The sequence below is a fragment of the Ursus arctos genome, unplaced genomic scaffold (genome assembly GCF_023065955.2).
Source record: "Ursus arctos isolate Adak ecotype North America unplaced genomic scaffold, UrsArc2.0 scaffold_1, whole genome shotgun sequence".
NCBI lineage: Eukaryota > Metazoa > Chordata > Mammalia > Carnivora > Ursidae > Ursus > Ursus arctos.
The window spans coordinates 65,854,287-65,881,975 of record NW_026622763.1 but is presented as its reverse complement, the minus strand read 5'-3'; the positions used below and the strand labels follow the sequence as shown (position 1 = coordinate 65,881,975).

At 35.7% G+C, this 27,689-nt stretch overlaps 1 protein-coding gene and 1 long non-coding RNA gene across 3 annotated transcripts in view; both read left to right on the top strand.

Moving 5' to 3' along the window:
• The window catches only part of COL5A2 (collagen type V alpha 2 chain), a 136,823-nt gene that overhangs the window by 30,642 nt on the left and 78,492 nt on the right, over positions 1 to 27,689 (top strand). The window lies entirely within an intron of this gene.
• On the top strand, positions 427 to 27,516 carry LOC130541892 (uncharacterized). The gene is made up of 2 exons (XR_008955984.1): positions 427 to 2,485; positions 10,817 to 27,516. It is a non-coding gene; the product is annotated as an uncharacterized LOC130541892 (long non-coding RNA).

Below are 27,689 nucleotides of genomic sequence, written 5' to 3'. Positions count from 1 at the left end.
ATAACTAAACATTCTTTGAGTATTCCCCCAATGTACTATTTTATATTTAGGATTCCTATGTTTCTGTGCTTGGATTCCTTTAACATTTTTAAGGATCCTTTTCATTATTGGCTTTGAAGTTCCTGTAAGATAGTCTTGCAAATATTTTTCTGGTCTGCCTAATTTTTCATTGTATCTGATCTGTCACCTTTGGAAGGCTTCCTTTTTTCCCTTGGATTTGGAAATCCTTACAGTTTGTGCCTATTACTCTCTGCAAAGTCAGCTTTTACTGTACCAATTTGCTGTGAAAGCATTTTTTCTTTCTCTTTCTTTCTTTCTTTTTTTCTTTTCTTTTTTTTTTTTTTTTGCATCTGGCTTGTTTTTATGATTCAGGACGAAAAATTCATCTTGGGCTTCTAATGGTGTATTTTAAAATAGTCTCCAGACTTTCTGTGGTTTATTTTATTTTAAACCATTCCTTTTTACTTCTTTATAATGGCCACATTTTCCTAAGCTCCCTTTCCTAAAATTAAATGATTTTATATAGCATTCCTTCTTTTGCCCAAATGCTGAGCTGAATTGTAAATAATTAGTAGACAGAAATGGGCACCCATGATATGGACTGCATCAGGTCCTGCCCAAATCTGCTTCGATGCTGAAAATTCAGGTCTAGCAAGCAGATGTCTGTAATGGACTGTATTTTTTTTTTTTAAGATTTTATTTATTTATTTGACAGAGAGACAGCCAGCAAGAGAGGGAACACAAGCAGGGGGAGTGGGAGAGGAAGAAACAGGCTCCCAGGGAGAAGCCTGAGGTAGGGCTTGATCCCAGAATGCTGGGATCACACCCTGAGCCGAAGGCAGACGCTTAATGACTGAGCCACCCAGGCGCCGCTGTAATGGACTGTATTTTTGCACTCCAATGTGCATACTATCTGCCTATGAGAGAATGACAATATAAATCCACATTATTATTACTTTATTAGATATCTTCACTTTCTTAATTATTGTATGCTATTCTGATTATTTTCTTTAAAATGGTCCCCTATAGCATTGAGAATAGGGTTCAAATTCTTTAGTTTAACAACCAAGGTCTTTAATAATTTGGTCCCTGATGATGCTGTCTTCATTTACTTCTCACATGAGCTCTTTCTTTTCTTTCCCAGTATGGTTCTTCGTAACTCTTATCATTTCACAACTTTGTACCTTCTCCCAGATCTTCCTGGAAAACCTTTTCCCATCTTCTTCATCATCATATATATTCAAATGTAATGAAGATGTCTTCACTATAATAAAAATATTAGCTGTCAGCCCCTTTCCAGTTAAATTGCATGTAACTTCCCCTAAGTCCATGATCCTTTGCCTTCTGTGTAATTCTACTCTCTTGCCTTGTGTGAGTCCAGATGTGAAAGTCAGCACCTCACTCATATATGCAATAAAAGCCATTCATGCCAAGTCTTTGAGGATTTAATAATTGAATTGAATATTTAGAGTTCTTGAAGAGGGGTCACATTATTAAGGACTAAGGTCTCAATTATTTTCTTTCCCCATCCTTCCTCACTCCTCTCTCCCCTCTCTCTCCTCCCCCACCTCTGTGTCCCTATCTCTCTTTTTCTTCCTTATCTTCCTTCTCAGAGAAAAAATAATTTTTCCTTATTTTACACATTTTTATAGCCTGAACTCACCTTTCATACAGAGTATCTCTGGTCAGCAACTTAGCAAATACATTCTTTTCCTTAAAATATTGTACTTGCCCATAGAAATCTTGCTGAATGAAATCTTTAACTCATTACCTGACAATAATTTTTTAAATGCCTGCGATGACCTAGGCAACATAGCAGACACTGATTATACAGTGGTATAAGTTCAGATAAAATTTTACCTTCCTAGAGTTTCTGATTTAGTATGTGATCCAAATAACTATACATAATTGCAGACTATTTGAGTTGGATCCCATTCCTATAGCTACCATAGCATCCAGTGCATGCTTTTTCCTGGTTAATCCAATATTCGTGCATCTCTCTTTCATTGCCTGGAGCACTAGTCGTCACCGGAAATCAGAGCGTATGGCGGTTTGAATGTTTCGCCTGTGTGCTTTGGGTCTCCGATCAGAGTTTAAGTTGTTTGATAATAAGATTTTTTGCTTTTGTTTTATTTTGAAGAATTCCTACATGTCACCATGCACGATTATAACTAATTATTTGTGGTTTGATCTTCTCTATCATCCCTCAAAGGAGGGATGATGTCTTAATTCACTTGTGCTCTTGGAATTCAGTATAGCACCTACTTAATATGCTCTACCGTTAATGGGTATTCAATAAATACTTGGGGTTGTAGGAATGAATCTTTTATATTTTCAGCTTAGTTGCATGATTTTAGTGAGCAATATTTGTATTACTATATTTTTACTATTAAATAGGAAATTCAGTGAACACTGCCTTGAACCTATGGAAAAATATTAAACAAGAAAAAGATGCTCAAGGAATAAGTTATCCTTAATTCCTGATGTAAGTGATTTTTTTCACATTATTTCACTTATTTAAGTAAGATATCTTTTGAATTTATAGTACCCTTCTAGTATTTCTAATGCTTTCTAAATGCAAGAATCCTTAAATCCTCTTATATCCCACTTACTCAGAGTCTGGGATAAAGAAGTGCATGGCTTCCATTGTGCCATAATGCAGAGATTTAAAAAGAATTCTTCAATGCTCTGAAGGCAATGCTGGTTGTGGACTAGATTAGCTCAGCTTTCCATGAGGTTCCAAACTCACAAAAGGGCTAGCTCAGTAAGAGTAATAGTAGGGAAATTGCGTGCTAATGTATTCCAGGAGATGGTGAAATTTCTTATCTTATTAATTTGGCAGTGCAGAGTTCCTCTTCTGTAGAATGTAATTTCCTCTCTGAAAGAAAATGAGGCATCTGTTCCTACTCAGAACCAAATGGAGAATTCTTCATTCACATCCACATGTCAGGGCCGCTCAGTGTTCAAACTGTACTTACTGCTCAGGATATTCTACTCAGCCAGACTTGGTAGCGTATCCAGGGTTTCACATTATTTGTTGGAATTATAACCACTAACTATTTCCCAAGTTCATTATGATTTTAAAAACCTGATTTAAAAATGTGTGTATTTTTAAAATTTAATAAGATGGCTCGGGGAATTCAGTCAGATTATTTGAAAAATAACCCTGTATATTATGTTTGGTCATATATTTTTGTTTGGTGCCAATCTTTCAGCACTGTGTAGTTATGAGAACATTACAGCCTACTGAATCCTTATGAAGCTAAAGATATATTTTTAAAAACACTGTCCAGTTTTCTAATTCAACATTTGCAATAAACAAGTACTGATTATTTGTTTTTCCTTCCTCCTCTTTAAGAAAACTCTTGCTCAAAACTAAACCTTTTGGGGGCGCCTGGGTGGCACAGCGGTTAAGCGTCTGCCTTCGGCTCAGGGCATGATCCCTGTGTTATGGGATCGAGCCCCACATCAGGCTCCTCTGCTATGAGCCTGCTTCTTCTTCTCCCACTCCCCCTGCTTGTGTTCCCTCTCTCGCTGGCTGTCTCTATCTCTGTCAAATAAATAAATAAAATCTTTTAAAAAAAAATAAACCTTTTGCTCCCCTAACTGGGTAAAAGTAAGCAAATTCCCAACTAGGTACTAATTTACTGAAACTGAGATTCCTTTTTTAATCTGTGTCACGCTGCATATTTTTTTCTTTTATTTATCTATCTTTTGATTTTTTGAATTGTTCAGAAAGCCCTCGAGTGCTTTTGAGTTTACTGTTTTTAGAGGCTCAAGAGTCTTACATCACAGCAACATGCTTCTTACAGGGGAAGAATGTCTTTGAGAGCCCGCACCCCTTTCCATAACCATCTGGTTTGCAGATGATAAATACAAACACTAGGGTTTTTTTTTCCCTCCCCTAAAGGTCTGGGAAACAGATTGGACCTAAAATTCTGCCCTGGTGATCCCTAATATATTAATCTTCATTATCATGTCAAATTCTTTAAGAATTACATTCTCCAGCTATATGTTTTTAAAGCCTGAACGCACAGGGCCTGTAACATTCCACTTGTAGGATGTTTTCCATGGTGCTGTAATGTCTTCATTCTTTTCCCTAGCCTAGCCACATCTTACTCTTTTGTCAAAAGCCAGTTGAAGACCTGCTTCCTCTGTGAAGTTTTCCTGGTTAATCTAACATTCATGCACCTCTCTTTCATTGCCTGGAGCACTAGTCGTCACTGGAAATCAGAGTGTATGGTGGTTTGAACGTTTCGCCTGTGTGCTTTGGTTCTCCAATCAGGGTTTAAGTTGTTTGATAATAAGATTTTTTGCTTTTGTTTTATTTTGTAAAGTATAAGGAACCTAATGGATATTCAGGACCTAGTTGTTGAATGAAGACTGCTCTCATGCCTTCAAAGAAGCCTCACTCTAATACAGAATGTGGGAGAGACTAGATTAGGAAGCGATTAAGTTAGGGGAAAATTCTACAATGTGAAGTACTAACCTTGACTCCAGGGCCAAGTCTAATCTTTACATAGCTTTGGTGTGAATTGGAGAAGGCATCGCCTCTGGGTGACCCTAGGCAAGTGGATAGTAGTACCCTTGTGCAAACGAAAAGGCCTCCCTCCTTCCCGTAGGTGCGGCCTTTGAGCTCAGAGCATGACCCCGGAGCTTGGAATGAATGTTGCTCCCACTGGCTCCCTCAGTTGGAGACTTGGTGAAGTGTACAAACTGCAACAGTATGCGGCAGCCCTGCAAACAAGCGGTGCGGATGACGCATGCACGTATGGGAAGCTTGGTAGTCTAGGAAGTACTTCCTCTAGGCATATTCTGTGTGACATGAAGCCAGAGGCTAAAAACCAAGGGAATATTATGGCTCACAAACTGGGAGAGAATAGTAGGTAGTTGTGGCTGATGTGAAAAAGATTTATTTATTTATTTAGTCTAGTCTATTTTAATTAGCATACAAAGCACCATTTAAGTGAATGTATAGACCAGTTCACAGACAGATAAGGGAACAGTAGATGAAGTTTGTAAGGTGTGAGCAACAATCAGAGTGAAGAAAAGGACACAGTTCTGAAGGTGTGGACGAATTTGTTACTGGGGCAGAGCTCAACAGAGGGCAACTGCTGAGGTTTGAGAAAGGTGACATGGTTGATGTGCCACTTAAGAAGACAGTCTTAGTAGCTACATTTAAAATAGATTGCAGGGTAGCAACAGTAGAACGAAATCTGCAGGGTGTCTGTGATCTTGAAAGCAGAGAGAAACGGAAATGATCAAGGCGAAGTATGGGGAGAAATTTCTAGTTGACTCTATGTGAGAGTGAAATCTGAGGATAAGTGCTCTGAAAGCTGAGGAAATGGAATGGATAATAATGATTTAGGTTATTATTTCTTGGTGGATATTTATGAATATAGCAATAATTATTAGTATTGAGTTCTTAATATGGAGCACTCCATTATTAAGCCTAAGTCCGATGCATTATTCTAAGTAAAGCAAGTATGTAGCGCTGGGGGAACATTCAAATATATGATCTCCTCAGAAGCTTTAAAGTAGTCTTTTTTATGATAAGATTATTTGTTATTAGATAACTTTAACAATTACTTACACTCTAAAATTCTGTGATCTCTGGGAATGTTTCCCAAAGCATAAGACATTAGTCTCAGTAGTACATGAGATACTTTTAGGTAGCACACAACATTTAATTTTTTTTCAAGTTTAATGTTGACATGTATATTAGGAAAAGCTATATAGCTTATCAAATCTGAGGTTTGTTTAGAACTAAGTTTAAAAATTTAAAGCTTAAAAAATGGGAGAGTCAACTTAAAATAGATTTTAATGGAAAATACACATAAATGATGGTACACAATATACACAAATATAGAAAAATTACAATTATGGTGAGCTCATTGACTGCCAGATGGAAAATCCTAATCTACAGTCTACTTATAAGCATTTATCTAAATTTTTTTTAAAAAAAGGAATTGGGGACAATTATAAATGTTTAGACATATTTAGTTGGAAAGTAGTAGAAAGAATTTTCCTATTTTAAAGAGATTTTTGGTTTAAAATTATTTTCAACCATCAAAATATAGTTTTAATTTTAATCTTTTAGAATAGTCTGTATCTATTCCAACGGTAGTTTGCCAAGTCTATGCAATGTTTTCAATATTTACATAGATTAGGGAAAAATCTAGCTATTAATTACACCAAATCTATATTATCACTTAGTATGAGATGTAAGAGACTCCAGAAAAGAGTTTGATACTATCTATACAATGATTATCCATAAAACATCTTAATTTTTTTCCTTAGTATCATAAAGCTTAACTTTTGGTTTTTGTTCTTTGTTATAAAAATTTCATTATGAAATTAAGTAATTGAAATATTGTTGGACAACTGGATTTTTAAAGATTTTAAAAGAGATAGCTTCACTTCTAAATCCTGTAATCTCTTTGACCCAATTAACTGGCCAGTTAACTTTATTTACGGGTCAGAATACACCTTAAGAATCCAGAGGAAAGTTAGCAGTGCATTTCAGTCTTTTTCTGCAGCACTGGTAAATTTCAAGAATTCAGGGGAAAGTTGAGAGAAGAGAATTTGTTAACTTCAAATGTTGCTTTAACCGTGTGACCCATGTGACTGTATAAACTTATTTTATTTATTGGGTGAGAGGAGATCTCTAACCAGAGCCACAAATAAATCATCCTAGTCAGAAGGGCACTCCACTATATACTAACGACATAGCTGTTGGCTAAGGTTCTATGAAGAACACACCTTCTGCAGTCACATAAATAAGGCTTTGAAAACGGACTCTTCACTACTTTGGGGAAATCATTTGCCCCTGTGAGCCCTAGTCCCTTTATGTGTAATATGGGGAAATAGGAAAATAATTCCTACCTCAAATAAAAATTTGAGCATTTATCAGATAAGATATGAAAAATGCCTTGTATAGAGTAAACACTTAAAAAATGGTTCTTATTATTACTGGTGACCTGAAGCATGTTAATTAAGCAGCATCTTCATTGGTCTGTTGCACTGTATTTCCAGCTTATTTTGTCCACACTAAACCATCTGGAGTCCTTAACTCATGTTACTCATCTCCCTTCTCTCTGCCTGTCAATCCTGCTTTAATTCCCAGAATACCTTACTTTCAGCACATCTCTATTAAAAGGAATACATCTGGCTATTTTATAGTTCCTTTCAATAAAAGAATAATTATTTGTTATTAAAAATATATTTAAATTTCAAATGGGCAAGGTATGATTTTTTAGTCCATTTTAGAATAGAATATTTGGATTAGATCAACCAACAAGAAATAGTCATGTAGTGCTTAATAGTTTACACTTTTTAATGTAAATTATCTCATTTTATTTGAGGTAAAAATTATTTTATTTTTTTTTAAAGATTTTATTTATTTATTCGACAGAGATAGAGACAGTCAGCGAGAGAGGGAACACAAGCAGGGGGAGTGGGAGAGGAAGAAGCAGGCTCATAGCAGAGGAGCCTGATGTGGGGCTCGATCCCATAACGCTGGGATCACACCCTGAGCCGAAGGCAGACGCTTAACCGCTGTGCCACCCAGGCGCCCCTGAGGTAAAAATTATTAAACCTAGTTCTTAAATTGGAAAAATCGAGCCTTAGGAAAAGAAAAAACTTACTCAAGGTGTCTATGCCAGTAATTAGTAGAGCGGGCTCTTTTGATAACAGACACTGTTTTTCCTAGTGTATGTTAAATTTCTACAGTGAATAATAAGACTTAATACAAAAATCAGAAACGGTAAAGATAATAACCTTAACAGAAAGGAGTATGGAGATTTAAAGCTCTGACAACATGGCATTGTACATTTTGAGCCAAGATAAACTTCCCCATTCTCTGTCTTCTTTTCTCTATATACACACATATCTATACATTTTCTGTATCCTTATCATTTGTCTTGCTGAAGTGCAGTGGTATCTCTGTGTTTAGCTTCCTGGTCTATAAACATATCTTTGTTTCATGATCAAGTGCCAAATGTGCCTCCCGGCTTAAAAATGTACTAATGTTCACAACAGTTCTTTAATCTGTTTGAAGACACAGTAAAGGAAAGAAGGCAACTTGGCCCCCAGGCAAGGGCTCTGGGGTGGGAATCAGAGGACTCTGATCATCTTTGAAGCCTTGGGCATGTTCTTTGTGTTTTCACGTGCTGGGAAATTTTTGTTTTGCTCTTTGCTCTGTATGGTGCTGTATGGAGTATGTGTATATGGTAAAAATTAATTCTGTTAGTATAAATGATTTTCTTTGATGCTTGTTTTCATTTTTGCTTTTTACACTAGATGATTATAGAAATGCTAAACAATTATGCTCTGACATACTTTAACTTCTGGTCAGTTTTAAAAATACGTTTTTATTTTGGAAGTTTTAGATTTACAGAAAAATTTTAAAGATGCCCTCCAGACTTAATGTTCCCTCTTCTTACCATCTTATATTAACAACTAATTAACCAGTATTGACACTTCATTGTTAACTAAAGTCCATATTTGTTCAGATTTCCTTGAGTTTTACCTAGGACCTCTTTCTGGCCCAGGACCCCATCCAGGGTACCATATCACCTTTAGTTGTCACATCGTAGGCTCCTCTTGGCCGTGAGAGTTTCCTAGACTTACCTTGTTTATCACGACCTTGACAGTTTTGAGTACTGGTTAGTTATTTTATAGAATGTTGCTTAATTGGGATTTTTCTAACTTCTCTTCTAAGGATTAGACTGGGGTTGTAGATTTTGGGGAGGACAACCTCACAGGTAAAGGTCCATTCGCAACTCCCATCATGACTTATTACTACTGATTCCCTGAGGTGATCTTTGTCAGGTGTCTCCACTGTAAATTTACTGCTGTTCTGCCTTCCTATACTGCTCTCTTTGGAAGGAAGTCACTGTGTGCAGCCCACACCTGAGGAGTAGGAGTTATGTTCCATCCATAATTTATTTGGAATTCTGCACATCCTATCCATTCATTCATTTGTTCGTTCATTTATTTTCATTTATTTGTGTCAGTGTGGACTTAGGATATTTATTTTCAACTTTGGGTAATAATTCAATGCTACTTTTCTTTTTTTGTTGTTGTTGGTCAGATTGTTCCACTTTGGCCATTGGGAATTCTTCCAGGTGGCTCTGGGTTTTTTTTTTTTTTTCCTTTTTTCTTTTTTTTAGTACTATCTTACTTTTTAGCATTCTAAGATGCTCCAGGCTTATCTTGCATATTTCCTCTCAGTCATAGAATCAGTCATTTCTTCAAAGAGCCTTCTTTTATTGGAATAAGGTATTAGAAACCACAAATATTCCTATTTGCTTAATATGCAAAGTATGACTGCATCAAAATAATGCTACTTAAAATTCCAATGTGAAAGGAACCCTTGACCAGTAAATTTGGAAGTCTGCCTTAATCCTTCATTCTCCAATAAGGATCAGAACATAAGCCTTCTTGCCACTTGCACAAAATGACTTCATATATTAATATGATCCAAAACAGAGTTTGGATTTTGATGTGGCCTTGTTGTATATACCATTAATATATAGCCTATTTTTAAATCTTTAGAAGACATCTAATGTCTTTTATTTTTTATGAAAATTTTATAAATCTTTATAAGATTTTCATAGAAAATCTACCATATTTCATAGAAAATATACCACATTATTTTGTGTAAAAGGCCAATAATAAATAATTTATCCAAGATCTATAAACAACATTTTTCCTGCTATATTTGTAATATATTTGTAATTTTGCCTACAGAGTCCAGTTAGTTTTATTCAGAAGGAACATGAGTAAAGGAAAAAGTTATTAATTATAGAATATAGATTTTTAGTCACTAAATATATGAAATATGGATTCAGCATTTTATTTGACATTTTTCTTCTGTTTTCAAAATGATGAACATTATGAGGAAATAAAAAGTTGAGTCATGAGTAGTTAAATGAAAATAAAATCTAGGTTATAAGTAGCTGGAAGAGAAGCAAGCTTGCGGCTTCCCATGTTTTACTGACTGAACCAAATTCAATATATTTGTCAGGAAAATGAATTTATGGCAAGAAGAAAAAAAGTGTTGTAATTACTGGAATAAAGGTGAATTTAGATAGAATTTTAGGTATAAAAATAAATACAGTATAAAATAAAATTTAAAAGTATAAAAAATAAACGTTTAGCAATTTGACCACCTCCCTCTTCCCCTGATATCACTGCATAACTGTCAGCATCATAAGATTTTATCATGTTTATGCATGTATATCTGCACGTATGTATAAATATAAAAACACATAATTTTACCATGTTTATACATGTGCAATATTTTTGTCTACATATGTATTCATAAAAAATCTACAGCTGCCTAATATGAGTGTGTATAACCATTTCTATAAAAGAACATATCTATAACCAAAATGCACACATATGAAATGATATTTCATATACATATATATCTATATACATAATAATAATGTTTCAGTTAGACAAAGCTAATTCAATGGAAACTTCTGGTCTGCAGAATATGTTGAGTTTTCACATAATTTCTTAGGAACATTTGTCACATAAATTAGCATTTAGAAAAACTGATGAATACAACTTGAGTTAACCATTGATTCCAGACATTCAGTGCTGAGAAGCCAGAAATTGAGTCAGGGCTCTACCTCAGCCCGTTCCATGCTATGAGCTGTTTTATTCTAACACCTCCCTGACCACTGCCAATCCAGGGAGTGAATGTGATTGATGAAGAATGTGTGATTAACAAGATCTTGCTTCTCTGCTGATCTTCTTTCCTGATGGAAAAGCTTATACCTGCAATAATACTGTCTGCTTTCAGACCTGGCCCTATCACTTCTGAGATGTGGGGATATCTTGGCCCCAGGACAAACTGTTTAATCACTGTGAGCTATTGGTGTCACCTCGTGGGAATGATACGATGTTGAAGATGACATGAGATCAAGAATATAAAACTTTTGGACTATACTTAGCACGTAAAGTATTCAGTTAACTTCTACGGCCACTTCTGCTACCACTACTATCAATTTAAAGAAAGTCCTTTTAAACTGTATTGTCTTCTATTTTAATAACTCTTATAAAATAAAAAAAGACCGATATCCAACTTCTGAGTCACCAGTTCATCGTCATCAATCTGGAGATTTCCTGAGTTTGTAGGTCTGGCCATAATGTTTGCAGCTGTTTGAAACTGAAGCAAGTGAAATGCTTGAGCCTGCAGATTATCGTTAATGATAAACTTCCAAGTGGAGTAGTGTGTTCAATTTTTCAGTTCACTGTTCGTAACCACTATTTATGACACAAATGAGTAGGATTTGCTAGAAATCATTGCAGTATCTTATTTGCAAGCTTAGGTAGTGTTTCTCTTACCAGGTAGGCACTCCAAAGTTTCATGGTGCATTGGAAACATGTGTGTTACTGTTAGTATTGGGCAATATTTGGTCATAAAATATTTTCACTGCAATTTACATATGACATGTTATTATCCACGTTAGGGAAGAAGAAAGTTGCTAAAGGGGTTGAGATAATAATCTAGAAATCCTTGACCATCTGTGGTAGGTTCTGTTTTTGCTGTTTGGTTGGTTTGAATGAGAAGTTATGTGTTTTTAAATTAAGCTAGTACTTTATTATTATTGACTTCAGCCATGAATGTACGCTGGAATGGAAAACAGAAATAGAAGGAAAATGAGGACACAAACTGAAGATCTGCCATATACATTATATATACTCCAGCTAACCCTAGGTTGTGGAGCTGGAGATATGAATACTGTTCTTAAGGGCAAGAGGACTTTCCAAAGCTTGGAAGCCTCCTACAACTTCTCAGATTATACTGATTTCATGTGGTTAATAAGGCATCGAGGCACTAGTGTTCTCACTAATGATGGATTAATTGGAACTAGGGGGATTTCATTTTGTAAGTCTTAAAACTGATTATCCACCCCATCTCCCTCTGTTTAGCCAGGCTTAAGAGAGAGTAATGGGGGGCGCCTGGGTGGCACAGCGGTTAACCGTCTGCCTTCGGCTCAGGGCGTGATCCCGGTGTTATGGGATCGAGCCCCCACATAAGGCTCTTCTGCTATGAGCCTGCTTCTTCCTCTCCCACTCCCCCTGCCTGTGTTCCCTCTCTCACTGGCTGTCTCTATCTCTGTCAAATAAATAAATAAAATCTTTAAAAGAAAAAAAAAAAGAGAGAGAGAAATGGAACTTTTTGCATTGCCATTTATGATACAATTTGACTCATTTTCCTGGACTTTGCTCCTTATTTCTTGGTGTCTGGTAACTCCTAAATTCCAAAATCTTTTTTTTAAAGTAGTTTTTTTTTTTTTTTTACTTTATAGTTCATCAAATTTGAATTTGCTTTATGCAAAAGTGTTGAAAGTTATGTACTCCAGTACAGTCCAGCAAACCGCCAAGAGATTGTCATGTTTATACTGTCAACTACCTTGATAGAATAATTTTCAGGCTCAGGTTATGATTACTATCAACTCTGTAAAGGCTTCCTGGCTGGTGAGAGGGTAAGTTGCCAAGTGACTGACATTGGAACAGAACAGAGGGCTAGAGGTACTATTAATACTCAGAGTGGCCTGAAGAAGATGTTAGATCTAGGAGTCTGTCTTGATACCAAAGAACATTGATCAGCATATCATTTCTGATATTTGTTTCTTTTTTATTAGCAAAAGGAGAGCTTCCAGGAATGGTGAACCAATTCTATAGGGCTATGTCTTCGCTAGTCTGTAAGGTCTGTGAGGGCAGGGTAGTGATTACCTGTATATCTCCCCAGTCAGTCCCTTGTTCAGAAATACAGGCTTGAAAGAAAACCGAAAGAAATTGTCTTTCCACTCTTCAAGGCAGGACAAACTGCTCTAAGAAATCTTCATCTCGCAAGAAACAATTTCTGAACTCCTCTGACTTTGTCACCAACATCAGCCTTCACATGCCTCCCTAACTTCTTTCTCTTTTTTTCCCTTCTGTCCTCAGGCTGAACCCTCCTTGATTCATCCTAGGACCAGAATAATGACCACCTATCTGGTTTGGTGCATGGAATCTTTCTCTCCTCTATGATTCTCCCAGCTTACTCTACAATCTCAGAAGACTCAATCTTCCTTCTTTCATTTTGCTGCTCAGTGAAGGGAAAGACTTCAATGCTATCACATTACCATCAACCAAGTTAAATACAACACTGTTAGTTGGTGTTCAGGATTGCTATGATTGGAAGCAACTGACACTTTCTGGCATTTCTTCCATTTACTCCCTAGATAGAATACTCAGTATCAGGCTGACCAAATACAAGAATGGTCCCCAAGCCCACCCCATCTTCAGCTCCTCATCTCTGAGTAATTGCTTAAGTTCTCCCCAGTTGTTATTGCCAAAGCTCCTAGCCAGGCATTCACGGGCGGTGAGTGCTCAATTAATTTATTTTCTTGCATTTTGACCGTAAATGAGGTAGATAGTTAAAAATTATACACTTTCTTTTATTCCTACACATTATGATTTGGTTATTTGAATTGCAGTCACTGTTTTTCATTTCTATTATGCTTTTCTAAAAATGATTTATGGTATTTGGTTTAAATAAAAGTACTGTCAAATTATTAGAAAGCTAAGGTAGCTTCTGTTTAATATTTGAAGCCAGGTCTAAAACACTTCTACAACTCCCTGAGGCACACAAAATTAATTTTATCTCATTAACAAAACACATTCTTTAAAAAAAATTGCTTTAGGGGCGCCTGGGTGGCACAGCAGTTAAGCGTCTGCCTTCGGCTCAGGGCGTGATCCCGGCGTTACGAGATCGAGCCCCACATCAGGCTCCTCCGCTATGAGCCTGCTTCTTTCTCTCCCACTCCCCCTGCTTGTGTTCCCTCTCTCGCTGTCTGTCTCTATCTCTGTCGAATAAATAAATAAAATCTTTAAAAAAAATTGCTTTAATGTACACTCAGGTTTGTAAACTTTCCTAAAACAAGTTCTCTTTTTTTCTCTTATTTTCTGAAGTTGTCAGTACCAAAATGATACTGTTATTCCGGAATGTTGATGTGGTAGGAAACTTCTACTTATGTCTCTAAAAAGTAGGCTATGATTACATATCATAAAAATAGATGTAAAACGTGGCAATTCTGGCCTCTTGAGGTCAGAGAACCTTGCCATGAGCATGTTTAATCACATGTCTGTACATCTCAGTGACTTAATATTTCAAATAACAGACATTTTAATACAAGACAACCAAAATATAAACCTCAGTGGATGAATTAATAGATACTTCATAATCAAAACTATTATTCTCTGAATTAAAGAAAACTCAGTATTTGTTTTATTTAATTTTATCAATTACATTACATAGAATTATTTTTTCAAAATATTAAAATATCAGCATGAGAAATATGTAATTATTAACACATAGACTCTCTCCTTTTCTCCTCTAATTTGTTTTACTAAGTACAAGAAGTGAGTTTAGCTAAAAGTTATATATGTATATGATGGGATTCTCTCGGAGGAACTGCAAAGTGATTTGAATCATAGTTGAGTATTTATCCTTGTCAACAATTCAGTTATTTTTGAAAAATTTTTAATTATTTATTTATTTAAGTAATCTCTACACCCAACATGGGGCTCAGACTCATGACCCTAGGATCAAGGGTGGCATGCTCTTCTGACCAAGCCAGCCCAGCAATGTAGTTCTTAAATTCATATTTCATTAGAGTCATTAAATTTTCACCTTTTTGGACTAAAGAGAGTACCATCATTTGGCTTTCCGGAAACCAAATTGCATGGAGAATCATCATATATTTTCCTTCCCCCAGGTCCAGACAGGCTGAGTGTCTTATCAGTGAGTTCCAAACCTACTTGTTTATTGTTTCTGCACAACAGAGACCCACTGGTCATGATACAGAACTTTCTCTATGGATTAAGCAGAATGTTTATAGCTGCCTTCAGTGTCCAATACCAGCCCAAAGCCAACCTTTGACTCAAATCTTTTGTCCAAGAGAGTGTCCTAAGACCGTCTGTCTTGGTGTCTTAAGACAATCTAATTCATTAAGCTTTTTTCTTTTTCAGCTCAGAGCTCTTTAAGCAAAAGTTAAATTTTCTCACTGACACATTACCATATTTTCATGAAACTTTTGAAATGGCATGAACAGTTTAAGGGCAAAAGGGATACTTTTTGATGCTTTGTGCTATATTTGTGGTTAAGTTACATTGACAAAGTGTCCCGTTATATAAACTTTACGATGCACTTAACCATTAAAATCATTTCCCGTAACCCAAGAAAGAAGATGAAATCGCTGTTCATGATGATAGTACTTAGAGATGACATTTCTCCTAATAAAAATGGTAATTTAAAAATGTTAAAATCTCTGTGAGATTACCCCTGTTTATTAAAAATTAACCATAGTCTCCCCTCCCCACTCAATTCATGTCTCTCCTACCACTTTCTGTCTTTACTTTCTGCAGTTTTCTTTGTAACATTTGTCAGTATTAGACATATTAAATGATTATGTGTTTATCTGCTTATTTTCCATTTCCCTCACTAGTGTGTAAACTCCTTAAGGACTAGACTTTTCTGTTCTGTTCACACTTAGATTCCTAACACTGCTCTGGTGCCTAATAGATAGTAGGTACTCAATACATATGTATTGAATGAATGAACGAGAAATAAATTGAACTTTTTGTTGTGACTTGGGATTTAAAAACTGGACTCATAATTCATGGTTACTTGTGCCAAGGGTAGGATTGAAGACTGGTTTATCCTCTGAATATTTATTCATCTATAAAATGAAATGAACACTTATCCCTGTAGAAGAGGTGATAGATACATGTGAAATCTTCTCAGAGCCAAAGTGGCTATTTAAATATGGTAGCAATCCTCTGATTTTACGTCCTTCCTTCCCTTTTAGTTCACGCAGCTACAAAGAACACCCACTATGTCTCAGATCCCCTGTTCTAGATGTCAAGGATCTAGCGATGAACAAGACAGAGATACCCTGCCTTGCTAGCCAAGACAGAGTGGAGGGTGTAGTCTAGGAGGTGATAGAACAAAAATTAGGAATGAATATGGTCAGCTTTTTTAGAAGTAAGCAGCCTTTTGAAGTTGCATATGAGGTGCTTAATAAATAATTGTTAAGTAAATGAGGAAAATGAAGCTTTAAAGAAATTCTAAATCAGAATTTAATCTCTTTTAACTTATTTCTGTAAGTGAAAAGTCAAACATTTTTTTTCATAGATTCTCCTCTCACAATTTCTCTGTGATTAATGGGATTTGGTGGTAAATTGTCCAAAAGCACACACAGAGATTCTACCTACAAAATATCACCATTTTTCTATGAATTACTAGAGGAAGGAAAATTCTCATGCAAAATCAGGTGAGACAGTTCCTTTCAGAAATAAAAATATTCAGGAATGCATTGCCCGTGACTCCATCACCAGTGTCCAGCACAGACAAGACAGAAAGAGCATTTTTGTCAAATTGAATTGAAGGGATATAAGGAGGAAAAGTATTTTCGTTCTGTGGCCAAATGTTCTCTAGAATATCACAATACAGACATCTTACTTCAGTTAACTGTTCATTTCTTTAATGGAATCTCTCTTTGCTTCGGAGTCAGTTATGGTCGTGAAATTCATAACTGCTGTCGACAGAACCATTGAAAGAGCACAAGTTGAAACAACTAAAATGTTCATGCCATGTGAGGCCATGAACTTGATATCACTATAAACCTCCCAGCACACTATCTTCTATAATGTAGCTGCATAATAGTTGGCTAAATTATAATCCGACCACTCCCTCCAGATTTTAGCATATATGAAATTTGGGTGGATGCACATAATACTCTTCGATTCCTGACTTGAAAATAATTTCCTAGACCACATACTATAATTTTTAGATTAAATAGATGATTTGTGAAAGTAAATATCAACTAGTAGTTTTTGCATGTAAAATAGAGAACAGGGTTTTAAAAAATGAAAAGAAAATTTGACATATAAACCGTTATTTGGTCCACATTATTTTCTCTTTATTCTTGGATATTTAGGGAGTGTCTCAAAATCATCTCTCAAAATAAAAGGAACTAAAAGGTCATTCTTCAATCATTTTAAATATTATTTAAAATATGGATTTTTTTTCATTTCTCTAGTGAATTATTTATGGGCTGGGCCCCTTTTGGTAAAATGTAAGGGATTTTCCTGCCAACTTATAAAAGCACAGAAAACAAACTGAAGCCACAGCTAGCAGCCTTCCAGCTTTAGTAACGCAAGCCATCTGTCTTCTATAAGGTAGTTGTTGTTTTTTCTTGTTAAATTCTCCCTGTGAAATGTTTTTCTTGAGATTTCTTTTTTTGGTCTGTGAATTCTACCCAGTGATACTACTCACTCATGGACCATAAAGGCACAAATGGATTCTGATATTCACACCAGAATCTCACTGGCCTGATGGACATTGGATACTTTTCCAAGGAGATAGATTTCTGAAATACCAAAGAGTCATACTGATTAAAGTGATTTTAATTTAAGAGTTTTTACACCTTAAATAAGAGATGATTATTGAGATTTCAAGGTTGTGGTAATTTTTAGTGGTAAATTTTCCTACTGAGGGGAGTTCCAGTTAGCTTTTCTCTGTGTTGTTTTACAGAAAGAGCAGAAAATATATTCTTTTCTAACAACTGGACATAAGGAAGTTGCAAGTCCCCAAATAGGCATGATCTTTCTAGGAAACAACAGTTCTGTTGTTGTTTCTTCCATTTAAAGAAAGTAGTGCATCATTGGGAGTGCTTACTGTGATGACTAAAGTAATTATACCCGAATCTGGCATCAAAATGCTGAAGAAGCCTTTAAAAAATACAGATTTCAGTTGCAAAACAAAATCAGAATCATAAGAGGTAGGGTCTAGGAGGTGATTTTTAAAGAAAAGTTATTTGAGTGATTCTGTTGCAAAGCTAGATTTGAGAAGCATGAACTTAAAACAGAATCAAGGCTGAAATCTAAAATAAAATAAAATAAAATGAAGTTAAATGAAAAATTTAAAAAGTTAATAAAGAAACTCTTCAATTTGAGGGATACATAGCATTTAAAGTCCCAAAAACACATATAATTTTTATTTTGGGTGAAATCTTTGAATGAAGGAAGAACTGAAAGATCATAAAATAGTCATAAAATAACTTGAAGCTTTAAATGGCTCTGAAAGATAATACTGGAGTTTGCCTTCCAACCCTGCAGGCTCAATACCACCTATTTTTAAAAACATATCTTGTAAGGTATGGGTCATACTGGCTGAAATCACAAAATATTCTGTGACAGCTTAAAAACCTTCCTGTCAAGGTTACCGTATAATTAGTCTCAAATACTTTCCAGCTGTGATTACATTAAACACAGGTGTATTGCTGAGGGCAGGTGGCTGGTATTGCATTAACGGGCCATACTAATCACTACAATGGCTTTCTCCAATATCATATGCTATCTCAGAAAAATTCCTCTTGCTCTACAGAAATCACATTTCCCCTCTTCCCTATGTGTTATCACTGCTCTTCTTGAAATCTGAGCACACTCCTGTGTTGCGATCTTATTTATGTGGACAGGCCCAAAGCCTGGCTGTTAAATACTTGACCGCAGGGTGTTTTGTGAGAGAAACAGAATTCCTCCACTGTCATCATAGCCCCATACAAATGGATTTCTGCCAATATAAGGTAATGCATGATTTATCTCTGCTCCTTCACCCTACTCCAGATGCTGATAGGTCCCCATACTGGGGAGAAAAGTGAGCATGAATTTGCTTTTGATATATATGGAAATGGGGTTGAAGCAGGCAAGAGGAGTTTGGGAAAATCTATACTGAATAATAATGGTTGTGTTTAAATAACATTGATTTTCTCAGAGCACTTTCACATCTATTTGATTCTCAGAACAACCTTGTGGGAGAAAGTATATTGCCCCTATATTTAAAGTGAAAAAATTTGAGGATCAAATAAGTTGTAATTTGCCAAATGTACATAACAAGTAATTTTCAGCACCAGGGTTAAAAAAGCAAAATCAAACAAAAAATTCAGGTTTTCCTGACTCCTTAAGCCCATTGCCCCCACATCACTTTGCCTTTTAGGGGCTCCCAATAACTAGCTTAAGAGTCAAAATACAGGGGCGCCTGGGTGGCACAGCGGTTAAGCGTCTGCCTCCGGCTCAGGGCGTGATCCGGCGTTATGGGATCGAGCCCCACATCAGGCTCCTCTGCTATGAGCCTGCTTCTTCCTCTCCCACTCCCCCTGCTGTGGTCCCTCTCTCGCTGGCTGTCTCTTGTCAAATAAATAAATAAAATCTTAAAAAAAAAAAAAAGTCAAAATACATCTGAAAGGCTTGGGAGTCAAAGCTGCAAATTTGCCCTCTAGTTCCCCATTCCTTATTCTCTTGATTTAAGTTGGCAGAGTGCTACTTACCCTGAAGGTGAAGCCAAAGTAAGAGGTGCTGAAATGCATCAGAAATTTATGCTCCAACCCCCCCAGACTGCCATCTCTTCCAGCTCTGTCCCTTTACCCACCGCTCGGTCTCTTTCTTCTGTTTTCTCTTTTCTCCCTCTCTTCCTTCTAACCATAGTGAATTACATATGGCTCCTGGATAAATTCTACTTCTTCCTTGATTCTCAGTTGAAAAAACACTTCCACCAGAAAGACTACCCTACTTCTCCTACAAAATGCCTTAAACAATGTTTGTGCACACTCTCTTGGCGTCCTATATTTATTTCTATCAGGGTACTTACCATTATGTATTTTAATTGCTTGATTGGCTGATTGTCTTAAGCCTCTTTGGGCTCTAGCTACTTGGAATTTGTTCAGCTCTAGTACCTAGTAGAGAAATGGTACATAGTAGGTGCTCAGTGTTTGTTGTCTGGATAAAGATCATATTGTCTCTGCTCATGACCTTAGTATTTCTTGGAGTATTTCTGTGGATATTTCTTTGGAGATTCTGAATCATTCCTTTACCTCGTCAAGACCTTCCAAGGCCCCTACATAGCACACTGGGTTTTATGTATGTCATTTTATTAAATAATGTCATTTAACAGGGGAAATGAGATTTGATTTACATTGTTTTGTTCGCACACGTGTTACTAAAAACATGTTATTCCTCCTGAGTTTTAGGACTTTTTGACCTTTTAGTATAATTGCCAAACAGCCGATTTCCTCTTTCCTCTTAAGAAATTCTGCAGAATTTTCTACTTAATGTGCTCTAAGTGCCAAATCATTTTTCTTGAAATCAACTTTTAGCAACATGAAAAGAAATAAAATTTTATAATTTTTAAATATTATGGAAGTACTTTCTTTTGACAGTAAAACACTTCTTAAGTATTAATATTCTTAAAAATAAGAAGTATTAATTTAGTGTTAGCAATGATAACTGAGAGAAATTTGCCATAGTCTCTTTCCATGACACAAAATATTACCATTATAAAGAATCTACGTATACTGACTAATAGACAATAGACACTTTGCTACCTTATTGTCATATTGGCTTTTTTATTAAATTTTAAATTATTTAAACTATATAATTTAAACTATTAAGTTTAAACTATAATTTTAAACTATTAAGATGGACAAACTGAATGATTAAGATAAATTAATGCCAAGTAATTTTAAATTTAATCTAGTTCCTATATAAAAATAAATTTTTAAGTTTCTGACATCTTTAGTACACTAAATAATGGAGTTTGTCATTCATCATACATGGGCTGGCATAAAGTAGCATTAAGTCATGGCTGGACAAGAGTTATCACTGTGTATTTCATATTCCTATAAGTTCTTGGTAAACTCTTTACTCACTCATAGATAAAGGAATCCAGAGCCTGAGGGCCCATAATTTATGAGTGAGATAGAATAATGTTACATATATGAATTCTGCTGTGCTTGCAATTCGGTATGGATATAGAGAATGATTTTGTCTATTCCTAGAATTCCTAACTCCCAGAGAATTAGTAAATGTAGATGGGCATGAAATAATGCTTCTAAATTTACTATTCTGTTCAGCAGTGCAGCTGCCCTGAATGGCCTTACTTCTCTATGGTTGAACCTCTACAACTCCAGGGAGATTTCTACTGGGGGAGTTGTGCTTTAAGTCTCTTTTTATATCTGCCCCACCTTGTCATCTTGTTTGATAATATGGTCCATCATGAAAAGTTTAGCTGAGCTCAAAATAAATCCCACCAACCTTTATACTTGATATTTAACTAGTAAAGTTCCATTAAATAACTCTTAATCACTGCTACACCATTGACATCATAAGAATATCCAGTTTCACCCAGTTATCGCCCACTAAATCAGTATGCAGATGGATCAGGTTTAAATTTTTTTAATTAGATCACATGCCCTCTTTTAAAACAAAATCAGCTCTCACTTCTATTCCGTTATTTGCTTTTATTTCACATCATTATTGCCAGTCAAATTAATTGTGACTGAACTGATCACTTCTAAGAGGAGAATATTGAAATTGTACCTTGGTCCTTGGAGGGAGGTTTCTATTTTCAAAGTTCTTAACCCAAGATTAAATTAAAAAAAAAAAAAAGAAGAAGAAGAAAGAAAACAGTTAAGAACTTTTGTAAAGACTAGTTTAGACTTTGGAAAAATCAAAGGAAATAGAAACCTGAATAAGGTGCAATTTAAAAAGCAGTTGGTTATTGGTTTGCTTTAAGTTGTATTTTTCAATGTAGAATTTTATTGGATTTTCCCCAGGGGCTTTTTCAGCATCACCTCTTTAGTTTAAATAAAGCAGGTAGAATAAAGTATATTGTTTGTTATTAGGGGAGTCATATTTATATAGTGTAAGCTGAATTTCCTAGAGGAAAATTTCATTTCCTGTGTCCTATAAACAAATCTAAAAAAGGACTGAATAATAATTGGTATGCAATCATTTACTATTCATACTCATCAAGATTCCTGAGGGCTTATTTGTGTCATGGAGATAGTTTTTCCCCATCAATATCCTGTGAAGCTTCAGGAAAGCTAGGGGAAATTTCACAGGATATTAGGATGGTAACATTTGGTGGCTACACAGGCATAACGTCAGGAAATGAAATATTGACTGTTTAGAATTGGGAGCTGAATAGAAAGAATGGAATTCACATACTTAGTATGTTTCACTCGCTTCCCCTTGATAACAAATTCAGTTTTTAAAAAACCCATGGTAATCTCTCTTTTCTTATCTCTAAGGTAAACCATGCTTTACTCTTTTTTTCCCCCCTTTCAAGTTAATCCAGACTCCTCTCTCATTCTTCATATGGGCTGTCAGTTTATTACTGTCACTTACTCAAAATCTATACTTAGAGTGTAAATTTTAAATTGTTTATATACAAACTTGTCTTCCCTTTATTCTCTCTCTAAAGTAGCAGTTCAACTGTCTAATGTCTAACTTAGAATGTAATAACTAAGAGTGTGTGGTTGTTTGAATATTGGTTCTGCCACTCACTTTGTGAGGATTGACTCCAAGCCTCTCTCAGAGTGATTGTAAGGATTGAGTATAGAATTTCCGTAGACACTTAGCATAGCTCTTATAACACAACAAATAGTATTTATTTAGTTAGTATTTATATTGGATTATTCCTCCTTAATATTCATCCTAATATGCCTTAAATAGGGTTTAGAATTTTTCCAATCAAGTTTATCTTTCCAAAACTTTTATTTTATTCAATGTCTATACCGTTCTCCTATCTTGTAGATCTCTGTATTAGTTTTCTAGGTTGCTGTATAACAAAATATGACCAACTGGATGGCTTACGACACCAGAAATGTGTTGTCTCAATTCTGAACGCTAGAAGTTCCAAATCAAGATGTTGGCAGAGCCATATTCCCTCTGAACCCTATAGAGGGGGATCCTTCCTTGCCTCTTAGCTCCTGGTACTTGCCAGCAGTTCTCGACTGTCCTGGGTTTGCAGCTGTGGTTCAGTCTCTGCCTCCAACACATGGGTCTTTGTTTCTTTGTGTCTTCTCTTTTCTTCTTCTTCTTAGGACACCAGTCACATTGGATTAAGGGCCCACTGTACTCTGGGATGACCTCATCTTAAGTAATTGCATCTTCAAAGGACTTACTTCCAAATAAGGTCAACATATCTTTTTAGGGCACATAACTCAACTCATAACCATATCTGGTAGATGTTACTTCCTCTATTCATTCCTGAGCCTTGAAAGTCATTTTTAAAATTTTTCTAATACCTTGTCCCACCTGTAGTTAATCAAACCTTGCATATTTTTATCTGGTGTCTCATGGATTGACCCCTCTTTCTTCATTCCTAGAATAACTATTTCTCCTACCCACAGTATAACATTTTTAACTAGTATCTTTTAGTTTTAATCTGCTTCCAGTTCATTTTCAATTCTGTTGTTAGATTAATGTTCCTGAGAGTTACTTATACTTTCTTCTATTTATTCACTTATTTACTCAGCAAGCATTTATTGGACATTTTCTATACATCAGGCAGTATTCTGCACTAATGATATAGAGATAAATTAAATGTTGTTTATCCTCAATAAATATATAACCTGGTGTCGTTTACCTGTAAACAAACAAGTACACTTGAAGATCCTGGCAGGTACTTTGTTAGGTGTATGGAGGAAGTAAAGTCAGAATACACAGAAGAGAGCAGCCAAATTACATGTGGGAAAGGGGCAAGTCAAAGAAATCCTTTCTAGAGTCAGAGGTATTATTCTTCCCAGAAATCATAACACTCTTTTTTCCTATAAATGGAACCATCCCCTTCTGATATGACATGTTTGCCCTCCTCTCCATGCCTTCTTTTTTTCTTTAGGCGGTTTCTGCTCCCTTCTCAGGCAGTCTTCCTTACCTTCATCATCTCAAACATCTTGCATTTTTCAAGACCTACTTTAGAGCCCACTTCTGTTCATCCCTTCTCAGATAATATCAGCTCACAGTGATCCCATTGGTTCAAACCTCTTATATAGAATTCTTCACACCAGGTATCTACACAAAGGACTTGCTACCTTAGAGAATCTGTGAACATGGATACACAGGGTTGCTAGGAATAAAATAAATGAACTTCTAGCACAGGTATTTGATACCTTACTTTGTACTATGTTCTAAATTATGAGCTTGCATCCATGGACAAAATTCAGGGTCTTTCAAAGTAGATGTTATACAGTGCAACTATGTTTGACTTCCTAAAATGCCAAGGCCATATAATCCAGAACTCTGTACTAATTTTGAAAAGTGGTAATAAGTTTGGCTTTGCTGAATTTCCAAATGGCTGTGGAATTAGACCTGGAAAAATTACATTTATACTTTATCCCGGCATTGCCAGACTTAGTCATCAGGGCAACTGGTTCCTCCCATGTTGCTGTGCGCCAGTTCCTGGCCACTGCACAGCTGGTTGGCTCTGCCACCCATGAGCTGCACTTCCACTCCTCTCTGAGGCACCTACCTATGGAGGCACTAGGAGGTTTAGAAACAAGAGTGCTGTTGTTTTACCCTCAGGCAAGAGAAGAGATGGCAAAAAAAAAGAAAAAAAGAAAAAAAAGGAAGTAATGAGTGAGAGGAAGTGCCTGTACTCCTTCAGATCCATTCTGGCCAGTTGGCAGAGAGAAGGAGTCCATTGCCAATTACCAGCAATGAGCCAGGGGTGACAATATTATACAACTTGGAAGTGAGTTTTTGGAAGAAACCACTTTGGATCTTAGTTTTCTCACTGAAAGAAAAAGAAAAAAAGGAAAAGAAAGAAGAAAAACTAAAAATGTATTAAAGAAGGGAAATAAATTATAGAACTTCAATCATAGAACTCTTTGATTTTCATTACCTCCAGCCTACACGAAGTGTCCCTCCTAAGTATTTCTATTCAACCTTGGTTTGCCTCTAGTTTTATACTTAAAGAATGGTGTTCTAATAGTCTATTCCTGGACTGGTTCCCTCATAGAGGGAGTGACCCCTTAAGTGAGGGGGAAGGAATCCATTACATTACCTTTGTATTCCCAATGTTTGGCACAGTAACAGATAAGTAATAAATATTTGTTGAAAAAACTATATTATCAAAATGCATTCATTCTGTTATTTTGATATTTTTTTCAAGAGTCAGTATATTTATCATTTGAAATCATTATTTTTTAAAGATTTTTATTTATTTATTAGAGAGAGAGAGAGAGAGAGAGAGAGAAAGCACTAGCAGGCAAAGGGGCAGAGGGAGAAGCAGGCTCCCCACTGAGTAGGGAGCCGCGGATGCATGGCAGGACCCTGCGATCATGACCTGAGCTGAAAGCAGAGGCTTAACTGACTAAGCCACCTAGGCTCCCTCATTTGAAAGCATTCTTAATGCGAAAGATGTTGGAAGACTGAAACATAGAAGAAAGGCTGAAACTCACACGGGGGATCTTGTAACTATGGCCTTGGCATAGGACAGCTGTGTCGTGAGAACTCACTGGGTGGTGTGCATTTGTGGATTTCTACTCTCCCACTGATATGCATTCAGACTGTCCTAGATCTGAAATACACTTTATTACCATATAGGACACTGAAGGACAGTCAAATAGATGATCAATCTGCTCTTAAGATAATACAATGTCATTTGGAATTCTACATTCTCTTTGCTCCTAGCTTACTTGAAGTCTGCTCTTATAAACATAACTTTCTCCCCCAAATGATTGAAGGTTATTTTTGTTTTAGAATCTAGAAAATCCTCAGGTTGATGTTCCTGAGAATTAATTCTAGTTGATTAAAATACATGGCATTAGGTAATGACCTTTCAAAACACAGAGGAAGATTTCCAGAATCAAGTTTATAAAATTTCATTGTATATGCAAATTTTCCAGAATGTATAATTGAAATACACGTATATGCAAACTTATTTTTCTCCTATAAGAAAGTTTCATTACCTTTTGCAGTTTTTGTATATTTTGATTGTTTTTGGCAAGGAAGCTGGACTCCAAATGTCTCATTTCATGATCCACAGTGTACTCTTGTATTAGACAAGTATTCAGTAAGATTTGCTATATAAACAAATGTTGACTAAACGGATTAAATAATGCCTCCATTCCATTTGCCAGATTGACTAATTTATTTAGATTAACTTTTAGCAACAGTCTAAGGCAAACGTATTTGTGATATGGTAGAATATTTCATTTCACCTCAAAGTAAAGGCTCATATTTTATTTTTTCCTATACAGTAATAAACAGAGACACTGAGGCTCGTTTTTCATGTATTAAAGTAAACAACCTAGTTACTCTGTCTTCTTGTCCAACCTAAATTTTACATACCACAGGTTAGCAAATGTCCTACATCCTTCTCTGATTTCAACACCTTCTAGCCACTGTTAGCACAAAATAATTGTTCCATCGCTATTTGGGATTGAATAAATAATTAAAAGTTTTTGAAAACTCTAAATCTTCCTATAGATATTTTAAGAAAATAATGAGTGTTCTTTTCTTTTACACATATTCACAGCCTCCATGTTTTTTAGAAATTATCATATGAATTAAACAATAGTGATAAAATTCAGAGTTTAAACAAAACCAAAAGCAATAATTTGTAATAATTGTAAATAATTTAAAGCTTTTGAAATTTAATAAAGCTTGTCATGTTCATATTACCTCTACAAAAGGGTGTTTTAATTTGATCTCCATTCATTTACTTATTAAAGGAAATAATTTCTCAAAAGCACGTAGATTTACAGGTCAAAATCTTGGGATTCCATTTTTGTATTTTTCCTATCCGATCGTAGGATAAGGAAATATCCCTAGTTGAGTTCTGCGTTTTGCTAAAGAAACTTGCAAATCTTCCTTCTCTGTGTAGTAGAAGTATACAGGAAAGAAATTCTTGTCTTGGTTGTTGCTTTTCTTGTCTATTGTTTCCCCTACAAACACAGAAATATCCCAATAAATAGTTTTGCTGTGCATATAGAAAGTTATTAATATAACTTTTCAGTAAAGGCACAGCTTCTCTTTCTCCTTCTGAATATCACTGTGGCATTTGTCTGGCATTGAGATTCGGTGCATACCGGGGCTTGATCTTAAAACAATCCAGAATGTGCATTAGAGAAGGTAAGCTGAACATGAAGATGAAGAGATGGATTTAGTTTTTGAAATAATGGTTTTAGTCTTATTTTAAATAATCTATTACCTGCTCTGGAAGTGATTTGAGTAAGGAATGCCAGAAAGAAGGGTAAAATCCATTTTCATTTCTGTTCTTCAATGAAATCGCCTTCTAATTTTGTAATAGCCACAAGATAGACATAAATTAAGTCTAGGTAGATCAGGACAAAAGTGGATATTATGGGTATTATTTAGTTCAAGTCCCTAAATAGACCCATGTGGAGAAAATTAGAAATTGTGCCTTCAGGATGAGAGTAGTAGGGCCCCTTCCTCCAGAAGTAAACTCCCAAGGGAAGAGTGCAGAAAGAGACAGCCACTTTAGGTCCCCTTTCCACACTTCAAGGTATTTTAGACTTCTTCGTAGTAAAATGAATGGAATCAAAGAGCCATTGAGAACTATGGAATGTTTCACTGACTGTAAAAGAAATTTCAGTTTGGTCAGGGCAAAGGCGGTGAGTAAAGAATAAGCCAATAAAGAATAAATTAGAAGAAATAAACTGACTACGATGTCTGGATTTTCTCTAGTGGCCTAAATCTTCTTCTGTGTCAGGGAACACAAGAAGGCAAAATTTAGTGGCAAAGAAATCATAAGATACAGAGTTGAAATCATTCTAAAAATGTTTTATCATATAAAGTATTTAATTTTATACCCATCT